The 11,247-nt window shown below is 44.8% G+C and overlaps 1 pseudogene; it reads left to right on the plus strand.

The window, feature by feature from the left end:
* The first annotated feature begins 86 nt into the window (after positions 1-86).
* On the plus strand, positions 87-784 carry LOC115848012 (large ribosomal subunit protein eL33-like; annotated as a pseudogene).
* Positions 785-11,247: the final 10,463 nt, after the last annotated feature.

Below are 11,247 nucleotides of genomic sequence, written 5' to 3' on the forward strand. Positions count from 1 at the left end.
AAAAGTTTGGGACATAGGCTTTTCTGTTTCAATCATCTTTAAGACTGTGGAGGCCCGCTTGGAACAGGACTTCTGAAAGGACAAATATGCCTGGAAGGCTGTGGTCCAAGGCCATTTTGCTGGCTATAAGCTCAGTCTCCGGAACCAGAGGGAGCACATAGCACTTAAAATTGAAGGGGTCTGGGACTTCCCTGGTGTTCTTAAAATTGAAGGGGTCTGGGACTTCCCTGGTGGCGCAGTGGTTGAGGGTCCGCCTGCCGGTGCGGTGGACACAGATTCGGTCCCTGGTCTGGGAGGATCCCACGTGCCGCGGAGGGGCTGGGCCCGTGCGCTGCAACTACTCAGCGTGCATGCCACGACTGCTGAAGCCCGTGCTCCTGGAGCCTGTGCTCCGCAGCAGGAGGGACCACCACAATGAGAAGCCAGAGCACCACAATGAAGAGTAGCCCCCGCTCACAGCAACTAGAGAAAGCCCGCGCGCAGCAACGAAGACCCAATGCAGCCAAAATTAAATAAATAAATTTATATTAAAAAAAATTGAAGGGGTCTATGCTCGAAATGAAAGAGAATTCTAAATATCTAGGCAAGAGACGTGCTTACGTGTACAAAGCAAAGAAAACAAAGTAACTCCTGGTGGAAAACCGAACAAAACCAGAGTAACCTGGGGAAAGGTAGCTTGTGTTCACGGAGACAGTGGCATGGTTCGTGCCGAATTCCCAAACAACCTTGCTGCCAAGGCCGTGGACACAGAATCTGTGTGATGCCATACACCTCAAGGATTTAAACTTATTGAAAAATGAATACATTAAAGTGTGGAAAAAAACAAAATGAAACAAATATTGAGAGGACACAAAATCTGATCTCTTTGATGAGAAGTGATTATCATTCTTACTGTTATAGCAGGGATTGCGTGGGCATGAGGAGTTGAGATTATTCCAGAAAAAGTTGTGAAATGAAAATCACTGAAAGCCACTAATGATTATGTACTTATTTAAAGATAATGGCTGGATAGCTCTGGGAAAATATCAGTAGAGGATTAGAAAACAAAAGTTAAGATCTCAAAGAAAACTGAACAGGACACACTGGAGTCTGAGAAGAGACAGTTATCTGAGCAGTGGCTATGCTGAAACTTTGGCCACTCAGGATTTTGTTTTAGAAATGTGATTATTTTTTCATTCGTGAAAATATTAATACTTTGAAGTATAGCTTAAAAGGACTTTCAAAGTAGGCTTAACAGTAAAAAGCAAAAATGGATGTGGAATCTAGGGTGTCATGTTTAATAAATTTTATTTTATTTTATTTATTTATTTTTCGGTCTTCATTACTGTGTGCGGACTTTCTCTAGTTGCCCAGAGCAAGGGCTACTCTTCATTGCGGTGCGCGGTCTTCTCATTGCGATGGCTTCTCTTGTTGTGGAGCACAGGCTCTAGGTGTGCAGGCTTCAGTAGTTGTGGCTCGCAGGCTCTAGAGTGCAGGCTCAGTAGTTGTGGAGCATGGGCTTAGTTGCTCCATAGCATGTGGGATCTTCCCGGACCAGTGATCAAACCCGTGTCTCCTGCATTGGCAGGCGGATTCTTAACCAGTGCCCACCATGCAAGTCCCTAAGTTCTTTAATAAATGTTCAGTGAGCATCTACTGAGTTTCAGGCACTACTGTAGGTGCACAAGAAAAGTCAGAAAACAAGACAGACAAGCCTGTCCTTGTGAGTTTTCGACCATTTAAGGAACACAGACAGGAAACATGAAAGAAGTGCTAAATTAAAAGTACATTAGAATGAAAGAGAATAGGTGAAGATGTCCTCTTAGGGTCCTGGGACGCAGGTAAGTCTGGGTTGCAAGGTTGGGGCGGCATTTGGCCACAGTACTTTGAGGATAGCAGGAAGCCTCGGTGATGGTTACATTGTCCTGGACAGGTCCTGCTCCCTCAGGCCAGTCCCGAGATTTTCTCAGCAGTTGTGTGGTAAAGGGCTGGCACTGTTCTCAGCCAGAGTCCAGGGTGGTTGAGAGTCTGCCTGCCGCCCCGGTCCGGGAAGATCCCACATGCCGCGGAGCGACTGGGCCCGTGAGCCATGGCCGCTGGGCCTGCGCGTCTGGAGCCTGTGCTCTGCAACGGGAGAGACCGCAACAGTGAGAGGCCCACGTACAGCAAAAAAAAAAAAAAAAAAAAAAAAAAGACTTAATAGATTTTTTCACAAGCACAGAACTATTTTTGCAGCATTTTTGGTAATAATCAAGATTGAATAAATCAGGGTGCATCCTCCTAAGAGAGCACTGGGCAATTGTGGACATGAGGAGTAAGTTATTTCAACTATGCAGACCTAAACTGTCAGTAACTATCAGAATACTTTGTGCAGTTAGCTTTATTTTGGCAAGAAAGTGAATATAATTCATATAGTTTATGCATTTCTATATATTTATGCATTTATATCTTAATAATGGAAAAATAAAAACTGTATACAAGGAGCACCTGTGAGATGAGGAGAAGGAAGAGGACAGAGGAGAAAGGATGAAACTATAGCGCTCAGAATGTACTTGTTTTGTTTTTGTTTTAGAATTATGTAATTATAGCGTCTGAATAGATATAACAAAATAGTTTAAGATATAGTCACATAAATGAAAACAAAACTAAAATAAACCTGTGTAACAAACTTTGGATTTAACCAAAAAAGAGGAATTATTTCCAATGAAAACTAAAGTTAATATGACAGTGTTCTACATTAATAAATAAGAGAATGAAATAAAGATCAAACATTTCCATGATAATATTTTGAGTAAAAAATTTATTTAAATTTTGAAATTACATACATGTTGTTTCTAAAAACTTCTTAAAAGAAATGCCATATGGACAGATGTGCAAACAGGAAAAGGCAAAAACATAGTGTGCTCTTTTTCCTAGTTTTTTCCTAGTTCTGACCAAGTTTTTACTGTGTTACCAGGTCATCCAATCCAGATTGTTAGACCCATTCTTTTTTAAGTTAAAAAAGTTTCAATTAAAACACTATGTGAGGAGTAACATCAGCAAAATGGTGGACTAGTAAGCTCCAAGCCCTCTTTCCCCCACAGAGATTAAAAACAAAACTGTCAACTGAGAATTCTATACCTGGCAAAACTCCCTTTAAAAAATGAGGGATGGACTTCCCTGGTGGCGCAGTCATTAAGAATCCGTCTGCCAATGCAGGAGACATGAGTTCGAGACCTGATCCGGGAAGATCCCACCTGCCGCAGAGCAACTAAGCCCATGTACCACAACTACCGAGCCGGCACGCCACGACTACTGAGCCTGCGCTCTAAAGCCTGTGAGCCACAACTACTGAGCCCGCTTGCCTAGAGCCCATACTCCGCAACAAGCTAAGCCACCACAATGAGAATCCCACACACGGCAACGTAGAGTAGCCCCTGCTCACTACAACTAGAGAAAGCCCATGCACAGCAATAAAGACCCAATGCAACCAAAAATAAATAAATAAATAAACAAACAAACAAATTTATTTACTTAAAAAAAGAGCATATATGTATTTTAAAAAGAAAAAAAGGAGAGGGCTTCCCTGGGCATAGTCTTCACTTTTCCCAGTTGTCCACATGCCACAACTACTGAAGCCTGCGAACCTACAGCCCATGCTCCAGAACAAGAGAAGCCACCAGAATGAGAACCCCGGGCACCGCAATGAAGGGTAGCCCCCACTCGCCGCAACTAGAGAAAGTCGCGTGCAGCAACGAAGACCCAACGCAGCCAAAAATAAATATAAATTAATTTTTTTAAAAATGAGGGAGAAATAAAGACATTACCAGATAAACAAAAGCTGAAGAGAGCTCATTATGTTAGACCTGCGCGGTCTCCTAGGAGTTTCGACTCGCCCAGGAAACAACAAGAGTCGGAAGCCGATGCAAAACGCAAGAGGTTTATTGAAGGCCGGTGCACCGGGGTTCCTTGGTCCTCACGTAGGAGGTCGAAGAAGGAACCCTTTTGGGCGCGAATATGTCAGTTTTATAGGTTCCCACTTCCCCGTATGTAAATTATAGATTTGGTTGTGTTCTCCTGCTGATTGGTCCCGGCTTAGGCTCGGACCAGAGAGGGAACTTGTCCCCAGCTGCCTGATTGGTCTTTGACAGACACCTTTTTTACATTTTGTTATCTCCCTCCTTGTCCCCAGCTGCCTGATTGGTCTTTGACAGACACCTTTTTTACATTTTGTTATCTCCCTCCTTGTCCCCAGCTGCCTGATTGGTCTTTGACAGACACCTTTTTTACATTTTGTTATCTCCCTCCTTGTCCCCAGCTGCCTGATTGGTCTTTGACAGACACCTTTTTTACATTTTGTTATCTCCCTCCTTCTCCCCAGCTGCCTGATTGGTCTTTGACAGACACCTTTTTTACATTTTGTTATCTCCCTCCTTCTCCCCAGCTGCCTGATTGGTCTTTGACAGACACCTTTTTTACATTTTGTTATCTCCCTCCTTCTCCCCAGCTGCCTGATTGGTCTTTGACAGACACCTTTTTTACATTTTGTTATCTCCCTCCTTCTCGGAAGGGGGCCGGACATCCTGGAAATTCACCCATTGTCTAAGAAGCCCCTATTGTCTGGAGAGTTCTTAATCATTAGCTGGAACAATGTCCCTCGAGTCCCACATTCCCCCCTTTTTCTTGTGACTATTGATTCCAATCATGGAATCTCAACCTTCTGTTCGTAAACTTTGGTACTGTTGTCTTAACATTAGAACTTGTACAGTACTGATACGTTCTCTAATAAATGCTATCAAGCGATTTAGAACACATGGTCCAAAAGTTAAAATCAACAATAAAACAATAAGAGGTCCCAACAGAGTAGAGATTAAGGTGGTAAACCAGGGGGACTTATCAAACCATGATTGAAACCATCCTTTTTCGTTTTCTCTCTCCCTTTGCCTTTTATCTAAGCGTTCCCTTAGTTTATCCATGGTTTTGGTAATGGTTCCTGAATGATCAATATAAAAGCAACATTCTTCTTTTAGAGCGGCGCATAATCCCCCTTCTTTAAGAAACAGCAAATCTAGGCCTCTTCTATTCTGCAACACCATTTCTGAAAGTGAGGTGAGTGATTCCTTTAGTTGAGTTATGGAACTTTCTAATGCTCGAAGGTCGATGTCTACAGCCTGTCTTAAACTTGCATAATACTGGGGTTGTTGTATGAGGGCTGTGGTTCCTGTTCCTATCCCGGCAGATATTCCTAGTCCTAGAAGGACAGCCAATGTGAGGGTTACAGGTTCTCTTTTGTTTTTTCTACATATTCATCTAAAAAGGATGAGTCTGAATGGTAGATAAGTCTAGGGACTAATTGCACTAACACACAAAAGTCAGCTGAAGTATTAAGAACCTCTAAAGAGACACAAGGGGTGAGCCCCGTGTTACATGCCCACCATCCATCTTGAGGAGGTACAAGATATCCTGAGCCTGAAGGGAGGCTGAAATCATGACAAACGTGTCTATGGGACTGGGGAGGTGTTCCTATACAAGTACCATTTCCAGAAACCGAGGACAGGGTTAATTTACTGGTCCCTTCTTGCTTCCATCGACATTGGTCGGAGGAGGTAGAATTAGTATAGTTGGAGCTATATCCTATAGCATCATAATAAGGGGGAGGGGCAGCATAGCAAAGCCAACATGATTTTGTAACCTCTGGGTTTGTAGCATTGAGAACCGTAAAGGCTGCCTGCACCAAAGAAAGCATCCTATCCTGAGGAGTCCCAGGCTTAACTGTGGGTTCTTTGGATCCAGAGATTTCATTAGTCTCATTCTTTGTTGACGTAGCTGAAGGGGCTGGGGGAAGCAAAGGGGGGCTAATTACGGGATTTGGGCCTATTGATATAGGAGCAGAAGTCTCAATCTTTAGCTTAAGGGTCATTAATATTCTTAAATCATATCCCCTCATGTAAAATCTAACGCCCCAAGAATGACCATTTATCCATTTTTTATCTCTTTTTCCGGGATTACTAAAGGAAATTTTAAGGGGATGACAACATCCTGAACATTTACTCCGGTGTCCGGTATCCTCATTATGAGAATAATTAGCCATTACAGTAATAAAATCCCAAGTTGAGGTGGGTTTCCAATTAGTATCCCCGGTAGTTTCACATCCCCAGCTTTTGCAATAAAAGTTTTCAGTTCCACCACATTTATAATTCAGAGATCGAGGGCGGTGGAACCCGGGGCATACGTAGAAAGTGAGGATACCAAGCATCATTCTTTTGCCCGCATTTTTGCAACCCGGCCCAAACCAATCAGTTTCCGAAACTTTGGAAGGGGCAGTGTTCATATCATGAGAATCTTCTGTACCCCAATAAGGTGCTCCTATTGCCAATTTACAAACATCAGGAAAAAGATCTGGCCACCAGGTCCAGGGGGGTGCAGTATGACTAATGGACCAGGTTACATCTCCAGTCTGAGAAATTACCTGCCAAGTTAAACGTTGGGGGAGGTGAGGGCTAAAATCACTTACAGTCAGTAAAGGTAGTAAAACCAAAATTATAAGTCTTAGGTTCGTAGAAGCTTGAGTTTGAGCGGGTTGTCAGTCCTTTGGGCCCGCCATCCTGATGATGTCGTCGTTGGTGCAGTCTTCACATGTGAAGCATGGATCCAGGCAGTGATGCCGTCCACTTTTATGGCCGTTGGGGTGGTGACGAGGACGGTGTATGGTCCTTTCCATCGAGGTTCCAACGTCTGGGTTCGATGCCGACGGACGTATACGGAGTCTCCGACTTGGAAAGGATGAGTTTCTCCCGGTGTTCCCAGTTGGTAGGCCTCGGCGAGTTGGGACCATATTTCTTTCTGGACCAATTGGAGTCCCAGTAGCCTAGCATATAAGTCAGTGTTATTTTGACAATCAGGTTTTATTTCTTTTCCTAAAGTGAGGAGGGGAGGCGGGGCACCATATAATATTTCAAAAGGAGTAAGATGGTATCGGGAAGGTGTATTTCTAACCCGGAATAGGGCCAAAGGAAGGAGCACCGTCCAATCGGTACCGCCAGTCTCCAAGGACAATTTAGTTAGGGTCTCTTTTAGAGTCCTATTCATTCTTTCTACCTGACCTGAACTTTGGGGTCTATAGGCACAATGTAATTTCCAATCAGTCCCCAAATATCTGGCCACATCCTGACTTACCTGGGCGACGAAGGCTGGACCATTATCAGACCCTATTACCTTTGGTGCTCCAAATCGAGGAAAAATTTCTTCTAAAATCTTCTTGGCTACTACAGCAGCTGTTTCTTTCTTTGTTGGGAAAGCCTCTATTCATCCTGAAAAAGTGTCTACAAAAACTAAAAGGTATTTATTACCGTACCTTCCAGGATGCACTTCGGTAAAGTCCACCTCCCAGTAAGTTCCTGGGCGGTCCCCCCTGAGTCTCTTTCCAGTTTCAAGTTTCCCTTTGTGAGTATTTACCTGTTGACATGGGACGCATTCCTGCACAATTTGTCCAGCTAATTTTGTCATTCCAGGGGTTTCGTACCCGGCTTTTTGTAACAAGGCTACCATCTTTTTAGTCCCCAAATGTGTCCATCTGTGCATCTGTTGTAACATGGATTCTGCTTGCTGAGGGGACAAAGTTCTTTTTGTTGTGGCCGGGATGATTTCTTCATCGCGGCCTGGTTTTTCAGGAACTTTATCTGACAGTCCTAGAATGACTTCTCCTGATGCTATTTCTCGGGCCACTTGGTCAGCCATATTATTTTCCCTAATTATTGGGGTATTTCCTTTTTGATGTCCAGGGCAGTGGATGATACTGACTTTAGTAGGAAGCATGAGTGCAGTCAACAAAGCCATGATTTCGTCTTTGTTTTCAATTTCTTTGCCACCTGAAGTTAGTAGCCCTCTCTGTTGGTAAATGGCACTGTGGATATGAGCGGTAGCAAACGCATATCTACTGTCTGTGTAGATGTTTACTTTTTTATTCTCTGCCATCTCTAATGCCCTCGTCAGGGCAATTAATTCAGCTCGTTGGGCTGAGGTCCCTTGTGGTAGCGCCGCTGCCCATATGACTTGTTTTCCGTCTACCATGGCTGCCCCAGTTCGACGCTTACCTTCCTCCAGGAAATTGCTCCCATCCGTGAACCAGGTGAAATCAGCATCAGGGAGGGGCAGGTCCATCAGATCTGGCCTACTGCCATGTGCTGCGGCCAGTACTTCCTGACAATCATATATGATGGTGGAGCCTTCCAAGTCAGGATCAGGTAGCAAGGTGGCTGGATTGAGTCCTGTGGCTGGAGCAAACTTGATGCGATCTGAGTTTAGCAACAGGGTTTGGTAATGGGTCATCCTGGCATTAGTTAGCCACCTATCCGGTGGTTGACGGACTACATTTTCCAGGGCATGAGGAGCTGTTATCGTTAGATTTTGTCCTAAAGTTAGTTTGTTAGCATCTTTGACTAGAACGGCCATTGCAGCGATTATCTTTAAACAGGTGGGCCATCCTGATGCCATAGGGTCCAATTTTTTTGACAAATAAGCAACTGGGCGATTCCAGGGACCCAATTTCTGAGTCAATACTCCTTTTGCAATGCCCTTATTTTCGGCCACATATAAATGAAAAGGTTTGGTTACATCTGGCAGCCCTAGGGCTGGAGCTGAAAGTAAAGCTCGTTTGATTTGGTCAAAAGCCCGTTGTTCCTTATCGCCCCAAACGAAAGGAGTGCTGTTTTTGGTTAGGGGGTACAATGGGGCCGCCAGCTCAGCAAACCCTGGAATCCATAGTCTACAGAATCTGGCCATCCCCAAAAATTCTCTAACCTGCCTGGCGCTTTTGGGAGCCAGAATTTGGGCCATCGTATCCTTTCTGCTCTCTGTGAGCCATCTTTGTCCCCCTTTTAATAGATACCCCAGGTAACTGACCTGTTGTTGGCATATTTGTGCTTTCTTGGCTGAGGCTCTATATCCCAGGGTTCCAAGTTCTGTTAACAGTTTTTCAGTACCCTTGATACAATCTTCTTGGGTCTCAGCAGCTAATAAAATATCATCAACATATTGGAGTAATGTTACCTGGGGATTTGATTCTCTATATAATGCCAAATCCTGATGGAGGGCTTCATCAAAGATGGTCGGGGAGTTCTTAAATCCCTGAGGTAGCCGTGTCCATGTCAGCTGACCAGACATTCCCGATGTTGGATCTTTCCATTCGAAGGCAAAGTAGGGTTGGCTCAGGGGAGAGAGTCTTAAACAGAAAAAAGCATCTTTAAGGTCCAAAACAGTATACCATGTATATTGAGGTGGAAGAGTGCTCAGGAGGTTGTAAGGGTTTGGAACTGTGGGGTGGAGGTCTGCCACCCGTTTGTTTACCTCTCGTAGATCCTGCACCAGCCGATAATCATTTGTTCCTGGTTTCTTTATTGGCAGGAGAGGGGTGTTCCATGCTGATTGACATCTTATTAAGATGCCCAAGTCTAGTAGCCTCTGTATATGGGGACGGATACCATCTTTGGCTTCTCTACTCATGGGGTATTGACGGACCGTTATTGGGGTGGCAGTTGCCTTGAGTTCCACTAGCACCAGGGGCCGATTTTTGGCCATCCCCATACCGGCAGTTTCTGCCCAGGCTTGAGGGAACCGAGTTACCCAATCTGTAACATTAACTCGTGAGGATGAAGGCTGCTCGTATAATTTATATTCATCTTCTAATTTCATAGTCAATATTTGAAGTAACCTTCCTTTATTATCAGTTATGGTGGGACCTTCTGGCTGAAAGTGGATTTGAGCCCCTACTTTGGAGAGTAAATCTCTTCTCAGCAAAGGATAGGGGCATTCCAGAATAATAAAAAATGAATGGGTTACTCGTCCAATCCCAAGATCTACTGTCCTTCGTGTGGTCCATGAATATTGTTTATTCCCAGTGGCTCCTTGTACCCATGACCTTTTAGCTGAGATAGGACCTTTTGAGTGGAGAAGGACAGAGTGCTGGGCTCCGGTATCCACCAAAAATTGAACAGGTTCCCCCTCCACTTTAAGAGTTACCCGGGGCTCGGGGAGAGGGTTCGAGCCCTGACTTTTCTAGTCTTCTTCCAATGTTAAGATTTTGTTTCTGGTTGGCCTTCCTCCACTCTTTTTCTTAGGGCATTCTTTCGCCCAATGTCCTTTTTCTTTACAGTAGGCACATTGGTCCTTGTCTAATGGCCGCCTTCTGTCTGCCGTTCGCCCTTTCTGCCTATTCCTATCCCCTATATTTTTTCCTCCAACCACAGTGGCCAGTATCTTACTTAAATTCCTCTCCTGTCTCTTATCCCGTCTTATTTCACGGGCTTCCTGCTCTTTCTGCTTTCTTTTTTCCTTCTCTTCCTCTGTTTCTCTTTTGTTATATACTTTATCTGCCTCTTTTATTAACTCCTGAAGCGAAAATCCCTGCAAGCCATCTAGCCTCTGTAATTTCTTCTTAATATCAGGGGCCACTTGATCTATGAAAGCCATTGCTATAGTAGCCCTATGCTCCTCCGAAGTCGGATCATAAGGGGTAAAGCGTCTAAAGGCTTCCATTAAACGTTCCAGGAACTCAGTTGGAGATTCCTGGGGCCCCTGAGTGACTTCCCTTACCTTAGACAAATTAGTGGGCCGTCTGGCCGCTCCATGGAGACCCGCCACCAGAGCCTGGCGATACATTTTCAGGCGCTCCCTACCTTCCGGGGCATTGAAATCCCAGTTTGGCCTGACGAGTGGGAAACCAGCATCAATCTCGTTAGGCAGCTGGGTAGGTTGCCCATTGGCGCCTAATACATTTTTTTTCTGGCTTCTAAAAGAACCCGTTGCCTCTCCTCAGTCGTTAGGAGAGGCTGAAGCAGCTGCTGACAATCATCCTATGTGGGCTGGTGGGAGAAAACAAGAGATTCTATTAAAGCGGTAAGGGCCTGTGGATTTTTGGAAAAAGTTGGGTTATGCATTTTCCAATTATAAAGATCTGCAGAGGAAAAGGGCCAATATTGGAGAGGTTTATTCCCTTGGCCATCGGGGGGGTCATACTCTCTAAGAGGTAGGGCAGTGGAGTCCGGGGAGATAGCCCTCCGGCTCCTAGTGCCCGCTGAGGGACCCCTTTCTTCTTCCATCATGGATGGTTCCTCTGGTGCCGAGGGCAGTGGAGCTGGGAGTCCTCTAGGTGGTAGGGGATTTGGGGCCGGAGGATAAGGGGGTGGGGAATCCAAAAGAAGCAAATCGGACTGCGGGTCAGGATAAATCGCCTTCGGTGGATCCAGGGCGTCGGGTAGCTTCTCCGTGTTGGGGTTTTTCTTTAAGGCTAAT

The sequence above is a fragment of the Globicephala melas genome, chromosome 19 (assembly GCF_963455315.2).
Source record: "Globicephala melas chromosome 19, mGloMel1.2, whole genome shotgun sequence".
NCBI lineage: Eukaryota > Metazoa > Chordata > Mammalia > Artiodactyla > Delphinidae > Globicephala > Globicephala melas.